A 25,541-nucleotide genomic window follows, 5' to 3' on the forward strand; every position below is an offset into this window, starting at 1 on the left:
TAAGTATTTCCCGAAATCAAAGAATAAACTCATTGTCATTATTATGATTAATTATCTTAATTTTAAATTAAATCGAGACGAAAAGATAAATAATGTAAATTCTTCCTGTAAATTTGAATTATAAATTCCTCTTTTCGTGATTATTTTACTTTTGTATACATAAAGATATATTGCTTTCACTAACTGGATTGCAGACTGTTTGAATCAGTGATACGAAATGTTTAAGTAGAAGCATACCTCTTACTGAAAAACGAAAGATACATCGATTATTTTAGTAAAAAATCTGAAGTAACAATTAAAATATTGTGCTCACTTAGAAACATTAAAATTGTTTTCTTGAAATACACCAAAATGGCGTGCAATAGTCGATTTTAAGTGTTATCTGTCTATTTTTGAAAGATAGTTAGCTAAATTTGTTTGCATTATTTTAAACTAAAACGTTATTTTTCTTCTTAACTATCGTCATTTTTTTTACTAAGCTTGTTTGATATATAGATTAAATAACGGAAATATAAAATATTGATATAGGGTTAATAAGAGCAATTAGTTATTGTGACATTGTCACAATGCCAGGCTGCAATTTTAATAACATTTTTAATTTATTTAACTTAAAATATATGATCTCCATCTCAGATTAGTAGTGGCTTGCCCCTGTACATCATACTTTTCTTTTAACAATGGAGTCATGCCAGTCATCTATCTAACACCCTTCAGGGGAAAATTTTTGAATTGAAATAACATGACTTTCGGTTTGCATCGGAAGTTCATATATGTTAAACTGGGCCTCCTGCCCCTAAGGTTTCCATATCTGGTTTCTTCATGTATCCATATAACTCCGTTCACGAGATTAAAGAAGACAGACAGACGGATGGACGACAGTGGGAATTTATGTCTACAATTTTTTCAAATTGCAGTAAATTACAAAAATTTCTGAGAGTGTCGCGAAGGGTTACGAAACCCCAAGCCCTTATATTACACGTAAATAATTTTTAATATATATGTACGGTATATATATTTAATATATATAAGCAGATATTGAATTTTTTATATGATTTGTATGCCACGTTTCAAATGTATTTGTTAACTGTAATAGAAGCTAAATGTATATGGTTTAATAATATGTAATACTATAACGCTTTGTGCAGTTATTAAAATTTATATAGGTGATATTAAATATATATATAAATATATGTAAAATATAAAGTTAAAATATTACACATTTTTATTTTTGTTATTTTAAAATAATATAAATTTAATAGTGATTTATTATTAAATCAAATTCGTATTTTTGTTATTTTTTAAAGTTTTATTGTATACTTTGCTTATAATTTAGTATAAATTATTACGTTTGCTGTTTAAATATTTGTATTTTGTATTTTGTGTTTTGTATTTTGTATTGTATTTAAATTTTGTATATTGTATACACTTTGTCGACGAAAAACTCTAAAGTGAACAATTATACAGATTTATTATTATACGTCATTATATATATTATTAATAATAATAGTATTATTATTATTAACAGATTATACAGATGTATTATTTTATAATTATGTTTTTATTTCATAATTTCAAAATATGGTCGTTTATATTTCGAGTTGTAAAGATGGAAATTCTAACGACATATAAAATTTAAAAATTTCATAATTTCATAAGTTTATCAGATATTTTTCTTTATTATCATGGTCTATATCTTTTTAATGAGGAGATTAAACTTAGAATAAGCTTTTCTATTAGAAAAAGTCAGTTATTGGTTATGTGGCAAAGTTAAGGAATGAAGTTCGATAAATGATAAATGATGATTCTATGACTAATGGAACTCTTACTTATCCTCCTTTAGAAGAGTTTTACTCAACAAAAATGGCTGAAAGATACTTAATCATCTTCTCTAAGATTCCTTAGGAAGGTTTTTTTTCTTATTGGTCAAAACCCGAATGGATCTGACTTTCCTGTAAAAACATATACAAAAAGAGATGAGACATATTGTATAGATATAATTCTATTCATATAATGGGCAAAATGGTAGGAAGAATGAATTCATAATAATGGAATACAGCATTTCTTCCGTAACGTCGTATTCAATTACTGTTTTTTTTTTTTTTTTTTTTTTATCTCGAACTTGTTGTCTTCTGTTGTAGGATCCATTGGAAAGATCCACTTATATAAGAAAAGTATGTTTTATTAATCTGTAAATTATATATGTCATATTTTGTCATAAGAAAAAACAAGCTTAGACTTTTACATATGAATTACACTATAGCATCAGCACAGACTTCATATCAAACTTACGCATTTAAGTTTGTCATTTCTGAATCAGTGTTCTTGTAAATTGCTTTGGTATGAACGTATTTACAGTAGTTTTATTATTTAAACATTTATGCAATCAAATATATGCACACAAACAATCAAAAATATCTTAAGTAATTGTGCTATCAAAGAGTACATGAAAATTTAAATTTCTTTCTTTTCTGACTTATAGAGGGCTAAAAAATAATTTAACTCTAAACCAATGCACGTGCGTAATTCCAAGTTTTTACGTTGAAGAAACAAAACGGAAGTTGAAGGTTAGACTATCGGAACATCTTGCTGCAGTATGACTAAAAGTTAGTACTTCACCGAAATTTTTGCATTGTAATGCTCATAATTGTCAAATTAATATTAATAAAGTTAAGATTGTATACGAAGAAACAAACTGTGTAAAAAGAAAATTTAAAGAACACTTTGAAATTGTTATGCAAAGTAACTCTGTAAATTTCAATCATGGCGTGCTGCCAGCGGAATGCTGGGTAAACCTTATCGGGTATAAAAGTTGTAAACACGAGATAGGAGATGGTGATAGAAATTTGTCATTATTGGCTTTTTGAATTATATTTTGTATTTGCAAGCCCTACTGAGGAGGTCGGAAAAACTGGCGAAATGCATTTAGGGATAAATATTATGTATTTTCTCTCTACGAAAAAACTTATTTGACTTTTTAACCTTTTAAAAATTCTATTTCATTTTTTAACAAATGGTTTAGAGTTAAATTACTCTTTAGCCCTCTATAAGTCAGAAAAGAAAGAAAATTTAAATTTTCGTTTACTCTTTGATAGTACAATTACGTAAGATTGAAAAATTGTGACTCCATTGCTTTTAATAACTTTTTATTTTTACAACCAAAAATATTTTAAGTGTTGACAGTTTAAACATGTTAGGCAGCTTTATTACTTACATAAGCACTGTAAAAATCCTTTAAGATTAAGTCATTGCTATATTAATAGTCATCTAAAATCCGAATAACTTATTTAGCTATACGTGATAGCAATAACTTCGAAAATCGAAAATTTATTATTTGATAATTAATTTTTGCGTTATTGTTTCTATAATATAATATTAAATAATTAGCACTTGGAAACATTGATAAAACACTTAACCGTGATTTAAATTTAAATGCTTTGTTTGGGATTAAAATATTTATAATTACAGTACTACTACTTCAGGTTTATTATATATCAGAGATGATTGCGTACTTTAAAGAAAATATGCATTACCATACTAGGTAATCCCTGAGTTTCGTGATTTCAGTACTGATTTTATTTTGGACAATAACAATAAATAATATCTTAAGATAAAAAGTTCACAAAAGTAAACAGAAATTCTTTCATTCCATTACATTTGTGCATTGACTAACTCTTCTCCTTTTTTTTTTCCAGAACATTTGCAAATTTTTCTTCACCACAGTTTGCATTTTCGAGCATTTCTAAAAATTTTTACTTGCGACATTATTTAAGCTTTTATTTATTAATGTATATAATAAATTTACTGTAATTTTAATTTACATAATATTTCATTATAAAGCGAAATATTAGATAAAAACGATTTGTGAAAAATCCAGCAACGACTTGAATAACTTTCTCGGTAAAAAAGTTAAAATTGTGTGACGCCATCTGTTATGAAATGTTATTAAAAACTTTTTATGTTATTAATATGTTATAATATGGAAAAAAGCTTAATTTTGAGCGTATAAATGAGTTTTATAATTTAAAAAAAAATTGTAAATGCTAATAACAAGTAAAATCATTAAGTCCGACTCTACTCGAGATATGACACATGTCCCCCATCTATCTCCCAATTCCGCTCGAACTTAACCCCCCCAAAAAAAATTTAATAGCATCGATCTCCCAATATCAAAACCTCCCTTCAAAATTTCAGAAATTGTTAAGCTTCAGAGTGGGTGAACAAAATCGTGCCGTTCCACATATATATACACACAAACATCCATAAATACAGAAAAACCCAACTTTTTGCATTTCTTATCACATTAGAAACCAAACAAAGATCTTTGATAAAAGTTAAAGATATCTCAATGATAAGCATTATTATAAGCAATATTTTTTAATAAGCAAATTTTAAATTATGTTATCAAAGGCAGCTTCTACTTGCAACACACGATCCTAATTGAAATCAATTCTTTCGCCCAATGAACGGTTTAGGTGATTATTCACGAGGCTAACGTTTTCTACATAAGACAATTAATCCATGCAATATTATTTAAACTTTTAAGAACAATTACATATTAATTGCTCAAGAATTTAAATGTTATATATTACTTGTTACGTGGAGTAAAGAACAAGAATATTATCAGTAATATTCAAAATAACCACTCAGTCGGTTTGACGAAACACAAAGTTTATATTTACAACATAAATGTACAAAATAATACAGATTAGAGTCACAAACACTAATCCAACGACAACCGACTATTCCCGTACACGTTCGTCGAAAGAAACTCCTTACGATCTCCACAAACAGACTTGTAATTAACACCACCTCCGAGTCAGGAACGAGTTCGTACTAAACCACTGGAGACTACTTTATCCAGATTTCCGTAACGTCCGACGAGAGAGTTAGTTAGCACTTCGATAACGACGATCTCCTCCGATCCGATCCGATCCGATCTTCCCGATACGAATCCAGCCGATCCCGATACGAACTCACGATACCAGCTCCCGTTCCCGCCGAAACTACGGCTTAAATAGTCCCAACGTTCGAATCGTCTGCCAATCAAATTTGAATTCTTCCACAACGGCCGCCAACGGTCATTTCCTGCCGGCCAATCGTCCGTCTGTCGTCGATTTGAAACACAACGGATCTTCTAACGGTCGTTTCTAACGGCCGATCCCAACGGCTTTTCCGTTATGAAAGTTCGTTATAGCAAAACAGGGCGGAAATCGCTCGCCTAGCGATTCCAAACCCTACATTATCTTTCAATCTAGGATAATAAAGTTGTTTAGAACACACTTATTCATTAGTATAAAATTCGGATTCGTAACAGAAATGCCACATATACTTGTAATTTTAGTAGATCCAATCCAGATTAAGTAAAGCTAATCTACCGTAATAATTTAAAGTTGTAACGTTTATCGAATAGGCTATAAAATACCACAAAACTAGCCATCACTGTACAACAACTGCATCGTCATACTTTATTGTTAATTATAGCGGAAGAAAGCTGTTTTACAACAGTTAATTACGAGATAAGAGAGCTTTTTAACAGCAGCTACAAAATAAATATTTAAAATAATGAAAATAATAAATAAAATTTATCCCATAAAAGATTCTTTTTTGTTATGCGTTTCATTGTTTTAGAACTTAAAAAAAGTAATATTTTGTTCACTGAAAAATTCTTAATATTTTCTTAAAATATATGAAAGGATTTATGAACTGATTTAGAAGTTTGTAAAATGTAAACCTACTTTTTTAGTACTCAATAAATCGAATTGTCATATTCTGTAAACAAATTTATATATCATATTTAAGAGCAAACTAATACAGTACTGAAAAAATATATATTTTTAAAAAAATATACGATATATTAGAATTTTATGAATATATCATAGAATAAATTCGAACTTTTATAAATTATTTTTTTCTTTATGATAGCTAAAAAATTGCTTAAATCTGTTCTAAACTTCTTGGCATTGTTTAAATTTCATACATGATTTGTTTAACTTGAAGATAAAACTTAAAAATATGATGTTTCTTGTGTCATATTAGCTTATAAATTTGGATTAAGAATACGAATTTTTGTATAAATTCTGAAAATATACAAAAGATTAAGTCTTAAATTAATAAATTATCATTTTTTCGGATGAATAAGCTATTTCTAAATGTTAAAATTTTTAAAATAGATTTTTAAGGTTTTTTAAATAAATTATTATTTAGTTATTTATTTCGAAAAGTTGCAATTAAACAAATAAAATAATCATAGACCTAATTATAACCAAAAATGTTACATAATTTATAAAGTTATTTTATTGTAATTATTCAATTATATATAGGTACAAAATATTAAAGAATGTTGAATCAAATATTTGTCATTCATATTCCTGAACAATCAGCAAAATAATCACTTAAACATAATAAAAAAAGTCAAGTCTATCAATAAATGTATGACATGAATGGAGCATTGTTTCCTCTTTATACATTTATCTGAAATACAAGAATCGAAAGAATAGTCACGTCAGACAAACAAACGGAATTCTGTTCCTTCCATCACTAATCAGAAACAATAATTGAATTAGTGCGTGACTGATGCAACTGTTTCGATTTTATTATGTTTAATGAGTAAGTTCACATTTTATCTTATTTTTTTTATTATGAAAACAATCAATTGTAATTCTGGTGTATTTATGATCGGATACTTTTACATTGCAGCTTTGTACGTATAATTATTTTGTAATTTTATATAAATACAGATGAATAAGTTTGATATTGAAATTAAGTTAACAATCTCAAATTTATCCAGTTTTACATAAAATAAAATTATCAATAAAATTTTTTTATAAGCCATAATGAATTAAGTAATAATAATATAATGATGTTAATGTTATTAGTTTATGCATTTTATTTATATACTTGTAGATTGCTGAATATAAATTTAATTTCCTATAATTTACTTCTCTTAAATTTAAGTTTAATAAATTATAATTATAAATTATTATGGTACTCTTTTATAAATATTTTACATCTGACTCAGTCTATTCATCTCAAAAATTTTTGCAGATATCATTTTCCTATCCATGATTATTTTTATCTTCTTTGCACTGTCATGAAAATTCTTAATTACATCATTTCATCTTTTATGGAACATTTCTGAATCTTTTACTTTAGTGAAATCCAGTTTAGGGATTCGATTATCCATCAAACGTTCTTTTCTCTTACTATTTAGTAAGAGAAAAGAGTTTCCATTTTCCCACTCGTTTCCATTTAACTGTTTTTATTCTATCAGTAAAATTACTTGAGATCGTATCAAATTTTTTCTTTAAGCTATATTAGATTCATTTTAGTCAAACTGCATATAAATATATAGTCTTATATAATTTAAATATAATTTTACAAACTATATATTTGTCTATTTACGATGAACTTAATTCATGTTAGATGAAATTTGATAAAATATAGCTATAGTTCAAAGAAATTTGCTCTATAGAAAACTTAGATAACTTCATCTTCTTTAATCACATAAATGACTTGTATATAATAAAATAAAGAAATTCATATATAAATATTAATGAAAAGTTATAATATGATTTTTAAAAAGATTCCAAGGACTCTTGCTTGACTCTCCAGGCACTCGAACAAGTGATTAGCGAATCATTAGAAAGTCCGATAATTTTCAATTATACTAGGATATAAAATTGAAATAATAATAAAAACTTAAAAGGAGTAATTTTGTTGAATTATGATAAAATATTCATTTTAAAAACACTATGACACTAGTCCATATTTAAAATTGTGTATGGCACCATCCGTTATAAGATGTTGCTTAAAAAATAACTTTTATATTATTAATTATTATGAAAATACAAAATTGCCTTAATTTTGAGGGTAGGGATGAGGCTTTTTTAAATATTGTAAGACCAATAACCAGTAAAATTTTTCATTAAATTCTACTAGTTCTACCCCACTCGAGATATGACACATGACTTCCCCTCTATCACCCTCTATCATCCTTCATTTTTTCCTTGAGTTCTGTACTACAAAACTTAATAGTATCAATGTCCCTTATATACAAATTACCATTTCATTTTTTAATCTGTATCTTTACCCCATCCTGAAATATAATTTAAACGAAATAGACGCCAACAGACACACATAGTCGAATTTTTTCCCCATTTTCTTGACATTTTTGGGTTCAGGGAATCCCAAATCGTGGAGATTTGCAAAAAGACAGGAGTGTCAAATTTAACACAATTATAATACTTTCCCATGTTATGTCAAAATAGCCGGGAAAGTAAAAGTATTAATATTTAATTAAATTATTTTTGTATATTTAAATGAATAAATCGTATTTAAAAATATAAATAAATGTAAAAAATTAAATAAAGTAAAATATTAGAAAATACATATTTTTATTATATACTCAGCAAACGTAAATTAATAATTACATTTATTAAATAAGGAAGTATATCTTTAAGTGTGCATTTCTCATATGTAAAACCTACTTTTTAATTATTTAAGTTCTAAGCAAACTAAGGCTATATAAAGAACATCGTTAATGCACTTATAATTATAAAACGTATTATATTTTAACGAAAAACTGAAAAAATAAAAATAAAAATGTGATAATTTAAGTCGATTTAAAAATACGTTTTACTTAATTATAATTAAGAAATAATTAAAGCGAAATACCTCGAGAGAATTTAACTTTTAAGAAAATAAAAATATATAAATTATAGCTGAACAGTTAATGAAGAAAAGTTACACTTTTATCGATTTGTAACGAGTTCTTGAATAAAATTACAGTTCCAGCGGCAATAAAATAGATATTTTAAAATATATTTCCTACTTAATTAAAAAAAAACTACAAAGGGTTTTTAATATCTTTTAATTCTTTTAATAATGAAAAATAGAAAAATTTTATGATAATTTTTAAATACTTTATAATATATTATATTTAATTTTAACTTTTATTCTATTTTAACTTATTTTAACTGTAAATTTTAACGTTTTTATATATCATGTATACAAAAAAGAAAAAATAATAATCAGAATTATTATTTCAAATTTAAATATGCTCCATTATGTTGTAAAATTTAAAAAATATAATAAAAATTTTATCAAAATTTTCAACCAATTACAATATTTTTATCATAATCATTTTGATAATAAGACTTTTAAAATACAGTCGTATGTAAATTCAATACTTTTATTATAATGCAACATCATGCTTTACTGATAAAGTAGCAAAAAAGAAGTTCAATCCATCAATAGGTTTTATGTAAAGTTCATATTATATTTCGTAAGAAAGGTCTTTTCGAGCTGAAGTATTTAGTAAAGGTCAACCAGCAATCATTATTCGATCCATTTTTCAATATTGAAGACACGTTAAATTGATTCCTCGATTCTTATAAGTTTATTGAAATTAAATATTTTTTTAAAACTAAGTTTAGATAGTAATAACACGTCTTAAAAGTAACATTCTATTAAAAAATTGTATATAAATTTTATTTTAAGATTTAAACAATGTTGACTAATTAATTTTTCAAAATATATATTATGGAATTTTATGGAGTGATTCTAAGAAAAGCACTGAATAAATGATTAAAATTAAGGTTAAATCCTTTAATATTATTATAAAAAGTTTAAAAGTGTTTAATTTTAACATAAAACTAATATTCAAATATCATGTTAAAAGATATTACAAAAAAAGTATCTTAAATTATTTTAGAATTACTTAAGTATTACTTTGAAATTCAGAATATAGACTTTTTTTTAGAAGTTAATAAATTATAACAAGAAAAATTTTTTAATCTATTAATTATCTCTAACCTTTGGCGTTGAATCGATATATTCTTGAAAAAACAAACTGATATAGATTTCAGTTTAATCAGTAAAAATTTAAATATCAATAATTTAAAATTATTTTTATAAGAATAAATTAAAAAAAGAGAAAAATTATTATTTTTATAAACGACAAATCTACTTTCAAATAAAAATAATTCGTGTTTTTTTGTGCTGTGTGTGGATAAGCTTTTTTCTTTAAGAAAAAATAGTAATTTCATTAAATATACATAGAAAAAAAGCACTAATATCGTTTAAGACACATGATGTTTTGTTAAAATAGAAACAAAATTGTGTTTTTTAATATGAAACGACATTAGTAAAGAAAATTCTTTTATGTTAATTTGCAATACTTCACCTAAGATCTTATCATACTTTTTTAAATTTATAACAAATTTCCATCTCATAAACACAATTTATCTTAATTATAAAGTAAAAAAAATAAAATATGGGTTATTTTTGTTAAGGAAATAGTTATAATTAAGAAAAAAAATCCTAACTTGGCGTTGTTTTTTTTTCAATAAACTAAACCAACCTCGATTGTTTTTATCTCTGCATTAGTATTAAAATATTATAAGATACTTACATGCATTACAATAATATTGGAATATTCTAAGAATACATTCTTTTGCATTTATTTTTCACATACAATTGAAGAAGAAAGAATCAAAATCCTGTTTACATTCGAATAAAACCGAAGTAGTCAATAATTCAAAAAAAGGAATAAATACATCGAAATATGATGCCTTGTAAATAATAACAAATGTTACATTCGACTGAATTCTTCTTGTGTGTTGTGAAAAATCATGTATCAAGTAAAACAGAAATTTTGCGAAAAAGATCTTTCCTGAGCAAACAAGAAAGGAAGAAAAAAATAAATATGAAATGTGAAAATATCTCAATGAAAACATGGAATAAAATCATTATAAGATGTTTTATCTTTAAAATTTTAAAATAAATCATATTTTATAACTTCAGAATTAAGTTTGTGTGTATACCAAAATAAATTAAAAATTTCATCCGTGTTTCGTACGTAATTTTTTATATTTTTTTTTTCAGAAAGTAGAACACCTGTCTATCCCCAGTGAATCTACAAAGTCAGTTGAGTTATTAATAAAACATTAGAAAGTCTATTAGAGTTGTATTAAAATTAAAATGTAATATCCATAATTAAGCGAAAAATAAGTAAAATTTGTAAATTAAAAAACTGTATTTCATTAAGTTTAATTAAAATAAGGATTAAAATTCATTATTTACTTTTAAAATATTTCTATTTTTCTTTTATATTTTAATAATATTTTAAATACAATATAAAATGAAATTTTCTGATAAAAGTTTAAAAATTATTATTCCATATAAAATTTATTTTAAATCTATAAGATTTAGATCTCATTTTAAATAAATACAGTCGAACTTCCAACAACGGCCACCTCCGAAGAACGACCACTTTTATTTTTCTGTCAGTGTCCGTTGTTGAGAGGTTTGATTGAATAAAAGTTTAATAGCTTATAAATCTTATATTAAATTTAGTTTTAATAAATTAATTTAATTTTAACTTTAAAACATTATTTTATTTATAATTTTTTTTTAAAAATTAATTAATAATTTTATAAATTTATTTCTTTAAATTCGTGCCACATCAATATTATATACAAAAATCTTTAGAGTGTTAAATTTATCATCGATACAACTTTAACTTAATTAACATCAAATCAATATTAGCTCAATTAATAAGTATGAAGTAGTACTTAAACGGAGCCGTAAATCAAGTTTCGAAATATTTTTTTTTATTAAATTGTTAATTAACTTGATAATATTTTCTCATTCGCACATTAAAAAGTAATTAAAACATATTAAAATAATAATTTTTAAAAAAAATAATGTGTCGATTATCATATTTTAATAGAAACCTGTTGAAAATAAAGATAAGAATTTATGAAGCAGAACACAATATAGAACTTAATTGCTTTCTTAAATTTGTTGACTGCCATCAACTACAAATAATTGGAAGGTAGAGATTTTCCCACTCTTTGATAATGAGTGCTTTCCAATTGAAAACACTCAAGAATTTAAAGTACACATCTTTTTACTTATCTACGTTGATTGATTTATTCCAAGATAAGCTAAACAATAAGAGCTTTAAATAGTCTTCGATTGTCAGCTAATTCTAATATAAATATAATGATGATAATAATTAATTTTTATTATTCAAAATCAGAATAATAAAGAATATTAATCGTTTATTTTCTTTAACGTATATAGAATAAAATGTAATTACATTTTTTGTACGAAATAAATAGGCTTTTATTTATTATTTAAGATATTAAATTATTTTAAAATATATTTTGAAGGTTTTATATAACAAAACTTTTCATTAATTCATTTTTGTTAATATTTTTTTATCATAAGAATGTTTATTAGCGACATTAATAAATTCATAAATTACTAGTATTATTTTTGAAATAAAATTTATTAATGTATTCATAAATTTACTTGAAAAATGTATTATTTATTAGAAAATTTTTAAAATATTTATAAAGAAAAGTTTATAGAATTTACTAAACTTTAAAGCCTTGTTTACACACGAAAAATGATTAGTATTGAAGAAAAAAAATGTGATGAGAAAATGTCTTTGCAAGATGTTCTCGTAGCGCAGATTATTTAGTTAATTCCTTTACCTGATTTTATTATAATTAATCTGAAGGGAGAATGAAGAGAGATTACGAAGGTAGAGAATGACTCGTTTATCTAATACATCAGAACAAGGTTTATCAGGTGCCAATGCCAGATGTTCGCGCCACATGGAGTAACTGATCGTTAATTTCTCATAAAACTGTAAGGTAGCAGTCGTACGCTGAATTTGACAAATAGTATACTCGAAACATAGGTTCAAAACTATTCAAATATTAAGTATATATACAACGAATTACACGAAAATCTCTGCATATTGATGCTATATGCATATATAAATATTTATATTATCCTTTTCGCTTTCTCTTATGAATATTTCGAATGTAATCTTGTAATGCAATGAATGAAATGTATACTAAACGTATATTTTAATTGGTATATAAATATTGTAATTATTTATTTTAGAAAATAATAAAACAATTTTAGACTTTTTAAATAAATATTATATGAATTTTTAGGCAATATTTAGAAATTTTATTTAAAAGATTGCAAAAAAGTTGGGCTAATTTTATATAATGTATATAAAAATTAAAATATAAAAAATAAATAAATAAAATAAATGTATTTTGCTAAAAGCGTGTTTGGAACGACATGAATTATAGCTAAAGAGGACATTCATCCTTTCTGTTTATAACGTATTCTCGCATACTAAATATGATTTTTGATGGGTTTACACGTTAAAATGTCGCATGGGGGTTGAAGGAAAAAGTTTCTAACATATTTTTATATATGATATTAGTTTGAACTTTAATGAATCGTGTTCTACTTTTACAATTGTTGAAGAACTGTTGCATTAATCAAAATTTTATAGCTGATTGCGTGAGTTAAGCGTACATCAAGCATTCGTACGTGATATGTAAATTGAAAATAATAAAGTAAAAAGACAAACAAACTGTTCTTAAACGCCATAGCTAGATAAATCAATAATTACAATAACTACTTATTACTAAAGCTCAGATGTAAAAATAGTACATAAATTGCGTGGTACAATACATTAACAGAGTCATATCATCATATTTAAATTAACTTAATTTAAAAAACAAAAATACATTATATAAAAAATTACCTTTATTAATTTTATTTGAATGAATGTTTTTAAAGTTGTGTAATAATAAAAAGCAACATATATACATGCATATACTACTAATAATAAAAATATATGATTAATAATTATATTATTTCATTGTTGAAATAACTAAAAAATTCATTTAAAAGATAGGACGAATTTTTACATAATATATTTTAATAATTCTTTATAAATGTGTATAAAGTTGTATTTAAATAAAATTAAACATTTTTATAAGTATTTGAATTTATAAAAATGCTAATAAAACTGTTTTAAAAAATAATTAAACTATAAACTGTACATCAACATTAGTTATTAATTAAAAATATAATTTATTCTAAAGTGACACCTGTAAATTACTTTTAAAAATTCAACGTAAAAGTAAATAAAAAAATATATTAATTTCTGATAGCTTTCAAAACAATTTTACAAAATTATTGCTACTTAGAAAAATGTAATCAGTTTACTTCTAAAATTAATTTTATTTAATATTTAAATATAAATTTTTTTCTTAATTTTCTTGAAAGCAAGTAGTACAGACACTAAATAAATATACAGCTTCATACTTTGATAATAAATGAAAAATGAATGCATTTTATTAATTTATTCTTACAATGAGATAAGAAAGTAATTGATGGATAAAGTCTAATCATTATCAATTTTTGCCTGAAGTCAGTTAACCAATTTATCACTTTTGAAAACTTTTGTTTAAAAATATAACCTAATTAACGATAATTTTATTTTCACTAAATATTTAGTTTTCTATTTAAAAAAGGTTAAATAAAATATTATTATCAAGTAAATTAATATTTAAAAAAAATTGTTCTAATGTTAGTGTTACGTAAGATGATATTAATATATTACATCAAATATTCTTAATTTAGTAAATATGAAAGGTGACATAAAAATTACAGTAAAATTTTCTCAATTTAATAATTGATAGAGTGTTGCTTTTTATATTTACGTTATATTATTTAAATAATTATCATGTAATTTAGAAATATTTCAAAAAGTATTCAAAATTATTTTTACTTTCAGCGAAATAAACATAATTTACACAAATAGAAACAAACATATAATTTCAATTAATTATATTGATTATATATATATACATGCATTTAAGTGCTTAAATACGTCAAATATTTCTATGTTAATTATTGGAGTTAACACAGCTAAATGAAAACTAACGTTCAAATAACCTTTAAAAAGTTATTTTTCATTTTTAATTTTTTAAATTAAAAATTAGAAATGATCTCATTTAAAAAAATAAAAAATAAAATTTAAGTATAAAGATTTTTGTAAATAACTGGAATTTTATATTTTACTTTATGTTAAAAGACAAAAAAATTCTTTAAATAATCTGCTTAATTTGTTAGCATATTGTTGTGTTTTCATAGCCATTTCTAATTTAATCCTCTAGCACCCATAGAATTTCAAGTTCTGACCTAGATTTGTAATGGGTTATACTGTATTAAGATTTTGTTTAAAAATACAATATTTATTTTAATAAATTAATTTAAAATCATTTTTATTTTTTAAAATAACGAAAATATATTTCTCAAATATGTATATTAATTTATTTATCTCTGAATATTTTAAAGTTATTGCTACCAAAATTGAGAATAGAAAACTTGAAAACCGGAAAGAAAAATATAGAGAAACTCGCTTTTCTTTACTTTAGAAAAAAATAAATAAATTTAAACAACGATATAATAACATTTGAAAATTGAATATATTCGGAAAGCTATCGAATGTTCAGGAAACTATCGATCAACAGGAATATTTTTTAACGATATCAAGCATACAAGAAACAATTTTCTCCTCGCTGGCTTTATTGTGATTCAATTTCATCGTAATCATAAAAAATTGAACAGTTTTACACTGTTTTAGCATCAAAATATTTAAATCTGTGATCAATATAAATTAATAATTTTAAATATACTCAAATAAATTTTAAAAAGAAGACAGTTTTCTCAAAGGATAATTTATGCTCCATTGTTTAAATAGTTAAATCTATGACGCGGCTAAATTATAATTATAAAATTTACATAAGGATAAAAATGGAAGGGTTTTGTGTTTGCTGATTAGAAATTAAAACCGAAAATGCTCTTTCAATAATAACAAATTCAATTTACTGGAAGTTTATATAAATTTCAAGCTAGTTTAAAGAAAGAAAGAAGCATATAATGTTTCCTGTACAATTATTAAGATAAAATATAATCTACAGAATAAGTTTCTAACGAACCTGATTGTTAAATTGATTACTAACTTGAATGTAAAAGACTACTAATCTCATAGATTCTTTCTTTCTCCTCCTTAAGGAGATGCACAAAAAGTGTAACTATAGAAGTTTAATACAGCAACTCCACAAAATTTCCATTTAGTAGGTTTTTTTTAATGCTTGAATAGTAAAATACGTCGTTGGGAATTGTAACATTATTCTCTTTCATCCGTAAATTACGAATAGGAAAAAAACTGAAGACTAAGTTTTTCTTTGCAAAGTGTAATTTTCTAGCAACTCTCATACAATATCTCTCAATTTATTCAGTCTATTCAGTCTATTCAACTAAATCTCTTTTAGAAATATAACTTGAAATATTAAAAAAAAAAAAAAAAAATGTTATCTTTGGTAAAGAATTTGCTTTAAGAAACTAAATTAAACTTCTAACATGATTAACTTAAACATTCCTGTATACTTTATTAACAAATCAAAGATAATCTTTTATTTAAAAAAGTTTGCTTTATTATTTATATATGTATTTTCTAATCTCTTTTTTTTACATTAAGGAAAATATTTCCATATAAATAACGAAATTTATATTTAAAATTTATAACAATTTTATTATTTTATGCTACTTAAATTTAGTGTTTGAATCAAATAATTAATTTAATATTTTATTTTTTTTAAAATAATAATAATAAATAAAATTTAATCACTGTTTATTTTATGTAAAACTCTGCGTGCTATTTACTTAAAAATAAATCTGTAAATTTTTCTATTATTAAAGAATATATCTACGTAAAAGAAATAATAATTTTAATTTATTTATTTCTGTAAATAGAAAATTCTATTCAACTGTTTTCAGACAATTAAAAAATATTTTTCAAAATTTAATTGAACAATTTAAAAGGACAAAACATTAAATAAACTGAAAACAGAATTCTTTATTAAAGTATATTTTGCACGTTAATAAAACTTATTCCTGTGGTTTTTAAGATATAAATAGTAATAACAATTTAGAATATGAAACTTAAAACTTCGTGTTATGTTATTAAGATGTTAATAAAATAAAGTTACAATAGCATTTTAAAATTTTATTTGGCATTCATATAGACTTAATTGTGCTTTTATCTGTATTTATTATTTTAATATTTGAATATATATATATATATATATATATATATATATATATATTATTGTAATTTTTATAACAAGATTCCATTTTATTTTATATCAAATAATATAATTAAACTTTTAAAAAATATACAGAATATAAAAAAATTATTAATTCAATTAAGACAATAAATATTCATTGTTTATTAATAATACTTATTTGGATTTGAGTCGCACTAAAGACAGGTGTTATTGGTGCAACTCAAGTGACCATTCTTTGATCTATTTACTAAGAGAGTGTGAAGGACTAAATAGATACCATCAAAAATATGATATTAACGAACTAATATCTACGAAACAAAATCAAGACTTTAGAACTAAACTAAACAATCTTACGTTAAATCAAATGTATAGGATTAATTGTTTTTTTCATCAAATTGCTAAGGAATTTAAAAATATATGAAAAATTAATTAAAGTAAAATGTCGTTTACTAATTAGATTACTTAAAGTAAAATATTTAAAAGTAAACTAATGACAAAATATACTACTAAATGATTACTATAATGTTAACTTGTGATCTTCAAGAAAACGTACATTGAACGATTGTCATGTAACAAATGTATACTAATAAATTACTGGAAAAATAACCCCCTGTAACAAGGCTTAGCCTTAATGCAAATAAAATATTTATTATTATCATTTTTGTTATTATTTTTTAAAGAAGTAAACGATAAATTTTCATAAATTTTTAAAATTTATTTAAAGTGTATAATTATATATTCTATTTTTTTAATATATACGAAGGAAAAACACTATATTTACAATTAAACAAATAATATGATATTTATTTAATTAATAATAATTGTATTACTAAAAGAAGAAAATTAATTAAGTTTATTTTTAATCAAGAGTAATATTTGTTTTTATAATAATAATAATATTTTTTATGTAATTTATATTTTTTTAAATGTTTTATCAAAATCTTTCTTATCTTAATTAAAATTTTTCAAAGACAAAATTGTAATATTTTTCTTTCTTTGTAAAAATATAATTAAATGAAATTCTAACGTTAAGTTTACTATAGAAAATATTTTAAGATTAAATTATGAGTTTAAAAGTGTTGCTTTTAATTGATAAATTACCCGAAATCTCTGATAAAATGGATCATTAACATGTTATTTACAAGGTTATAAACTATTTACTATATTCAGGATTCGATATATTGCCTTAGTTACGAGCTAATATTAAGCAAATTATTGCCTTATATAAGATTATAATTATATTTTTGAATTTTACAAAATAAAGCGATAAATTTTTATTGTAAATATTTTAAAAATTTCGACATAATAATTACAAATAAAAGAATAAATATTTTACTTTTATGTATGAAAACTATAATTTTAAATATTGCTAAATAATATTTATCCATATCGATAATTAATTTAAAACAGTAATTATTATCATTATAAATATATGTTATTACGTTGTTTAAAAGCAAAATAAAAAATACAGTAATTAATTTATTAAAAATTAAATAAAAATTTTTGTTTTAAATTTTATAAATGTACAAATATATTTTATTTAAACATATTATAAATATAATTATAAAAATTGTTTACAGAAATAATAAATACGAAATTAAAATGATAAAAGTGCATATATATGATATAACAGAAAGTAAATTAATTATTAATTTAAAATAAATACTTAATTCTTTAACACAAAATTAAGAAAATTTAATTATTATTAGGTTAAAACTTGATAAAGTTTTAATCAAATTTATTTAAATTTCTATATTAAAATATATTTATACATCTTAATTCGGAAAGTTAAACAAATGAGATTAAAATTATATCAAATAAAGCAACAATTAATTACTTTAATGAAGATTTATATCAACTACGAAATAAAGTGTTTTAATTTTTAAAAAATTAGAAATATTCTGATCAATTCCTATTTAAATATTGTAATCGATAAAATAATAAAATAATTAAGATACTAAATACTAGATTCATTTACTAAACTCAATATTAAAGTGGTAATATTAATCCAAATTAATCATATTATATTAGAATAGATTTTACATATCATTTTATGTATTATTTATTGATGCAATTCGTTAACATGTTTATTAAAATTTTACTAAATTTTCCTATTAATATCAACTCATATAAAGTAATATTACGTTTTTCTTTAAGAAAATTACTGAATAAAACTTAAAATTTTAACATATAATCTGCTTATATATAATAAAAAAGTATTTTACTACAATACAATAACAATCATAAGAAGAAGAACGAAGAGAGGAAGAGGAAGATGATAATTTGTTACTTTATATAGTTTTAAATTGACCAATTTCCTTGTTATTTATATAAAGTAAGCAAGCAAAGTTAACAAATTCTGGCGTTTTTAATAATTTAATCGGCTTTTGATTTCGTTCGTCACGATTTGTTATTTATAAAATATTTTCGACTTCTAGAATCTTAGTATAACGAATTGAGTCAGTTTTCCGGTACAAAAAAATCATTAATATTAAGTTAAAATTAAAAATCAAAAATAAATAAAAGTGCTGACAACTTACGATTAATGAATAATATTCGATTTAGCAGAATGTATCTTCGTTCAGAATCCAGCTGATCAGTCCAGAAGAGAAGAGCGCTCTGTATGTCAGCTTTCCCATCTGACAATGCCACACTGCGGGATTGCCCACTTTACAGGCTGGTTAAATGTGAATGGAGATGCTTCGCGGATCTAAATCGTGCTACAGGTGGCGATAGCTACTACACATGTGTGTTTATTTACGTCTTTCGGAGGTTTTATCTTATGATTTCACGTATAAATAACCACTTTTAAAATAAAAAAAAATTTCTATTTTATAGTTACATGTTTACGATATTTATACATTGTTAAATTCTTTTCTTTAAATGTTTATGACGAATTTTCTTTAATTTTTAACGAAATATATTATTAATTAAAATAATTTTTTATAACAAAAATACATTTTCCATAAAATTAAATAGAACATAAAATATAATTTCTAACGATTTATAAAATATAAATGTTATTATAAATGAATTTAAGACTTAAATAAAGAATATAAAGCTTAGAAATATTTTATTTACTTAATAAATCTCGAAACTTAATTAAATATTAATTTAGTTAATTAAAACGTTACATTTTAAGAACAAATCAATCATTTAACTTGATTTATTAATCAGTATATGATATTAGAGATTTTTTGCCTATTTATTTGATATATAATTAATTAAATTTTAATTTATTTAAAATTTTCTGCATAATTAAACGATGATCGGATAAAGGAGAAGGTTGTGTGTCAAAGCAGCATGTGGTGCCGTCTAGTGAGCTCAGCTGGAACCAACCAATCGAGTATAAATACAAGAAAAGTGTTTTATAAAGCATTTCACTTTACTTGTAGTCGAAGCTTTACTAAGAGCTAAAGAGAAAATTGGGTCTTGAAGTTGTCATTCAAAATTTCGGTAAATATTTTATAATTTTAAGAAATTTTTTTTATATAAAAATAATCATTTACTTTGTCATTTTTCTATCGTTGTTTATGAGGAAAAGTTTCTATTTTTACACGCTTATCTTCCTTAAATGATCGTAGAATGGATATAGATAAGTTAAGTAGAGCAATTTTTGTATCTATATTTCTTCAATTTTTCATCCGTTTTAAACAAGGTATAAATAGTTTTTGAATGTACTGTACAGAAATGGCAGATACTTAAAAGTTCTTCAGATTTTTATTATTTATCTTAAACTCTGAATAAAAATATAAGAGAGAATTGACCTCTGTGACATATTTCGACTCCTTCAACCACAATAGTACAGAATAAAAAGTCTTTGAGATATTATAAAAATAAAATATCACTCTCCTTCATTTTCTAAATAATAAAATTAATCTTGATCTTCATTTTAAATTACATCGCAAAATTTTATTTCTTTAAATAGGATTCGTTAAAACTTATAAAATAATTTTGAAAATTTTCAATTAATTTCAGTTTTTAAAGAATAAAATAAAATGATGCAAATAAATCAAAACAATTTTAAAATAATTCATTTTAAAAAATTTTATTTTTATAAAAACATTTAATTACTATTTTTTTATTTTCTTTTAATCATTAGATAATTAAATCTATTTTAAGTTATTATAACAGATATTTTTAAATTAATAATTTTTATATAAAAAGTTTAAATAATAAAACTCAAAAATTCAAGTTAAAACGAAGATAAAATAATTAAATTTTAATTATTTTTTTTTGCATATCTGAAACTATTATTTATTTATATTTATTTTTAAATATAATTGTATTCACTTTTCTATTAAAGTAAATCTAATTATTATTTTTTTTAAATACTTCATTTAAAAATTATAAAAACAAATTTATTTATAAATTCAAAATTTCTATTCATAAACATTACACATTTTTGAAATATTTTAACCATTTTAAAATTAAATTAAACAATAATTTTTTAAAATAAAATATTTATACTTTTAAAATTAAAGTTATAAATTATATATTTTATTTATTATTACTTTAATATTATTCATTTCATCAGACTATATTTTAAAATGATTCTAAGAGTTAACCACTCTTGATATAATAAAATGTTAAATATAAATATATCAATTTATATACTTTTAATGAATTTTTATTAAATTAATTTAATATAACATAGTTGAAGGGAAGAAATTTACAAATTTCTCAAATAATTTTTTTAATATATTTTTCTTGGAATTGAAACAATGTTAAATGAATGTAACTATTAATAGATAAACTGAAAGAAGTTATTTCGTCTATCAATTATTATTTTTTTTTTTATTTCAAACAGAGTAAATTTCTATTTAAAGATTTTCTTTTGCCGAAAGTTTATTACTTCTTCCATTATTAAAAAAGTGTCACTTAAAATAATAATAAAAAAATAGTAAGGAAAAAAATAGTTTTTGTGTGTTTATAGGTAATTTAGACCGATTCATATGAAGAAATACTTTAAATTAGTTTAATTAGAGACACAAAATATCTTACTTAACAAAAAAATAACAACAATAATCTTGCCTACTTAAGTTATAAATAGTTATACTTAATTAAAAAAAAGGTATATAATGATTTTTTATATAAATAGAATATTAACTTTTTATCATTTTTCTTTTGTATAATTCCATTAATTAACGTGAAAAATTATGTTATAAATTCATTTAATATCGCTACTAATACTTCATGTTTAATCTACTTTTACAATCATTTCTTTTAAGCTTTTGTTAAATATAGTAAATAGAAGCTTTTAATCAACTTAATGGATTATATTTCTATGTATTTAAGTGGAAAGGGGAGAACCTTTCTATATCTAGGCTTCGTTTTACTATAATAATAATATAGCACTTGTATTGAATTTCAAAACATCAAACGACAAAACTTGAAACCTTTACATTTAATCGTCTTTTCCAGTTTCTAAAGTATTCTAAGTCAAAAAATAGCATTTTATTTCGAATTCTAAGTGTTTAATACATTAAAACGAACCTTAATTACATTTATACACGCATTTTCCTTTTATTTATTACATTTCATATCGCAAACTAGTATTGCCATCTAGTGTTCATATTTGTAATTATTATTATTATAATTTATATAAATAAAATAAAATAATTTTGATTTATATAAATATTAAAATTTTAACATTTTACAATTTAATATAATTCTTTAATAAATTATATATACATTGATGTATATGTTTTTTTATTCCAGAAATTATTAAAAATATTAAATTTTTCTACAATAATTATATTTACGAAGAAAAGCTATTTAAAGTAATTTTTAACTTAAATTTTCATATAAAATACGTAAAACATTTTAAAATAAATTTATTAAAAAAACAATAAAAGTATTTTAAAATTATATATAGTATTTTTGCTTCCCTTATCACTGAATTTTAATTATTGAAAAATATTTTACAATTATTTCTAATTTATATATTTTCTTCCTGAAATAACTAAATACATTGTTAAATAATTATATAGCTCAGAGAGGTGAAATGGAGCTTGGACTACTCAGAAGTAAAGGGACCCTTTTTAAAAGCCCTAAACATACATTTAGAAAAGCAATGAAATACATAAAAACAGATATTCTTTTACCATTTATCAAACGAAATATTTGATTTATATCACTTTCGTGTCTTTTTTAAATAAAAAAAAAGCTAAATTTTGGTATCTTTCTGTATATGTGGTTCTGTCTGAATGACTTTCCTCCATCTTGATTTGTATGTTAATAAATATACAATGAAGAAAGTTAACGTGAAGATATTAAAAACTCGAAAATACTTAACAGTCGTAAAATTTGTTGTAAACATTACTTTTATTAAGCAATAAAATATATTCTTTGATATACTATTTAAAAGTTTTCGAATTAAATATAAAGTTAAAAATATGAGAATTTTTCCGAATATTTTATAAAGAATTAAAAAGTATTATTTAAAACGAATATTAAAAGTTAGTAAGTTAGAATCAGCAGAAAATATATTTTAAAAATATTTTCTGTTTATTTTATTTCATCATTAACATACGATAGTAAATTCTAGCGTGGAGACATCAGAAAGATCTTGTAATATATTTTCTAACAAACTATTTTATTTAATAAATATTCTTTAAAAAATAACTTTTTAAAGAATATATTCATTATAAATCTTTAATATAAAGAATATTCTTTCTTAGAAATTCTCTTGTAATTGATGCAGTGATACTTTATACTTTTTGGGTTGCATAATTACAGAATGATGATTTTAATTAGAATTTATTTTTATAATTATTGTTTCCATTGTAATGTTATTAATTTTAAACATTTACTAGTGGAGTTTATTTACTTTTTCGTAATTAACTCTAACGATGCTAACATATTTATCATTGATTAAATAAAAAATTGTAAAGAAATTAACAGATAATTGTTTGCATTTTTATTTAAAACAAATCGATAAGTTTTCTCTATTTCTATCAATAGATGTGATTAAACTCATTTATAAATATAGAAAGGAAAATTCCATTTATTTTTTCAAGTTAAATAATGAATATTTTTATTTTTAAATGCAAAATAAATCGCAATTTGTTTTCGCATTTCAATAAAACAACTTACTCTCATTTAATTTCATAATAAATTTTTGAGAAAATAAAAAGTATAGAATACCTTTGAAACGAATTTACATATTATTTTTCAAACAATTTATTGATCATTTTGATTAAATATTTAAATTTTTATCTTCTTTCTTAGTTTTAAAACTGAATAGCTCATTTTTTCTCAGACCTTAACAATATGAAGGAAGTTTTTGTATTGAAGTTTTTCAAATGTTTTTTTTTATTAGGAAAATACCATAATGTCAAATTAGTTTTAATACTTTTACTTATTTCTGGAGTGTAATCTAATCCAGGTCCCTTACAAAGATCCCCGACAAAACGTGGAAGATTCCCGTCGGGTCGAAGTAAGTCAAGGAACAGGAAAGAGCATTTTACTTCTAACACTAAATTAATAACTGAATTCAGTTCACCTGTGAATAAAGAAGTACAGAATATGTTTAAAGACTAAACTGACTCCCAGACGACGACATACAAAATTTACTGTCAACTTCAGGTGGGCTTAGAATCCAAATTTCAATATGCATATGTAAGAAACAGAGATATAGAATCTGCGATAGTTTTACTGCTATCAGTAATTCAACTCCACTTGTCAAAAAACATAATAAACTATTTACAGCTTTCAAAGATATTGAAAAAGCTTCTGATACGGTCTATGTATCGCTTTTGGTTCAAAATTTGAGAGACAAAGGAGCAGGCGAAAAGTTTTCCCATACAGTGCTTAAATTCCCATATTTTCGTATGATAATAGTAGTATCGTTCAAGGAAACAACGTATCTCTTTCATTTAAGTTATCTCGTGGAATTCTACAGAGCGATTCGCTTTCTCCATAACTGTTTAATTTTTATTTGACTGGATTGACCAACTCTTTACTATCTCCACTGATGGCATTGAAATTGCAAATAACCTTTTCTTTATATATTATATACAGATGACTTAGTTATTATGGCACCGACAAAAATTTCTCTGCAAAGGAAAATTAATGAACTTAATTTAGTTTTTAAATCGTTCCATCTATCAATTAACCCGACTAAAACAAAGATAATGATTTTTAGAAATAATAATAAAATCTCAGAATAAGAAACTAAATTCTATTTAGAAAATTTACCCCTTCAATTAGTCAAGATGATTGGTTATTTAGGAGTGACCTTTGAATCGAACGGTAGTTTTAAATCACACGTTACCAAATTAAATAGCAAAGTGAAAGCAACAATTGATAATTTGCTATTCCTATGTTCAAGATTAAACATCTCTAATATATACTTACATATAAGATTGTATAATTCTCTAATAAACTCAATTATATATTATGCAGGACCAATTTGGGACTCGATTTCTTATTTGACCTGGAAGACTTCCATATTTACTTTCTTCGAACTAACCGTGCCTGAATATGCTATTCAACATGAAACAAATCGACTCTGGTTCTTCCCATTCTTTTTAAAACACAACAAAATTCTACTATCGAATAAAATTTAAAAGTGACGGA

At 22.7% G+C, this 25,541-nt stretch overlaps 1 protein-coding gene across 1 annotated transcript in view; it reads right to left on the reverse strand.

Moving 5' to 3' along the window:
* Positions 1-19,719, reverse strand: part of LOC136981443 (neuropeptide F receptor-like) — a 63,717-nt gene extending 43,998 nt beyond the window's left edge. Inside the window, exon 1 of the mRNA XM_067277774.1 lies at positions 19,499-19,719. The gene's annotated coding sequence lies outside the window, so the exon portion shown is untranslated. The remainder of the gene's footprint in view (positions 1-19,498) is intronic.
* Between the last annotated feature and the right edge of the window lie 5,822 nt (positions 19,720-25,541).

The sequence above is a fragment of the Centruroides vittatus genome, unplaced genomic scaffold (assembly GCF_030686945.1).
Source record: "Centruroides vittatus isolate TY-2023 unplaced genomic scaffold, ASM3068694v2 contig_1168, whole genome shotgun sequence".
NCBI lineage: Eukaryota > Metazoa > Arthropoda > Arachnida > Scorpiones > Buthidae > Centruroides > Centruroides vittatus.